Raw genomic sequence first — 1,019 nt, 5'->3', positions numbered from 1 at the left:
CTGTAAAAATGAAAATTGCAGCCCCCCCCCTGAATTTTTTTACAAAAAGAGAAAAAGGGGGGGACCCCTACTAAAAAAGGAGAAAAAAAAAGAGTCTAAGCCCTGCATTTTTATACAGCTCCACACAATAAATAATAAGCAGCACATACAGCCCAGCACCATTTCTGTAAGTAAATAAAACACCACCAACCTCAGGGCTTTGCCAGCCAAATCCTAAGTTCTTCATGTAAAAAAAAAAAAAATCATCATCATAATGGCTGAGGCTTCTTTCTTCAGGTATGTATTTTTCAAACACATCAGTAAAAAGTGCAGGAGGGACTCAGTCCAGTCCCCCATCTCTCACTGATGTGTTAATGTGTTAGAGAAGTAGAGAACTCTGAAGATGTCAAAAACAAACCCATGTTTACAGCCCCAGAACAAATGCCCCTTCTAACTGCAGAGCATGTGGTACCCAATTTCTGGGGAAGGCAAGACACCACAAATGATTTTGGGTCACTGGACACTCAAGCATTCTCTATTTTTTTAAAAATAAACTAAGGCCAAGAGGCCTGAGAGGAGAACACAAAGACTTTGCTCATCGTGCAGTAACATCCTCTGCGCTGGTGTTGCTCTTCACCCAGACGAGGAGAGCGCTGCAAGAGAAAAACCCTTCCAGGAGGAGGAAGGAGGCACCAAGCGCACATCACCTGGACTAAAGGGGCTCTTGGATCCAGGGCACCATGCTCAATAGCTGGACTCGTCTCCAACAAGTGGTAAAAACAACATTCAGCCAAAAAAACCCCACCACAAGCACATCCCAACCCTTTCTTTTGCAGTAGCCGGTCTCCAAAGATGCTGCGTGAGGAGCATCGCCTGCTGAAAACCTGCATCTTCTCAGGAGAAGACAAAGTCTTGAAGCCTGTAAAGCAGATTATCCCATTATGGCAAAAGAATAAATATTAAAAAGTGCCATGAGGCCCCATCCCACCCCACACAACTAGGGCTTGGCACCCCCAAAAAACCAAATACCTTTGTCCACT

Source organism: Buceros rhinoceros, unplaced genomic scaffold, assembly GCF_000710305.1.
Source record: "Buceros rhinoceros silvestris isolate BGI_N320 unplaced genomic scaffold, ASM71030v1 scaffold36471, whole genome shotgun sequence".
Lineage (NCBI taxonomy): Eukaryota > Metazoa > Chordata > Aves > Bucerotiformes > Bucerotidae > Buceros > Buceros rhinoceros.
The sequence above is the reverse complement of the archived record's forward strand: the minus strand, read 5'-3'. Positions refer to the sequence as shown.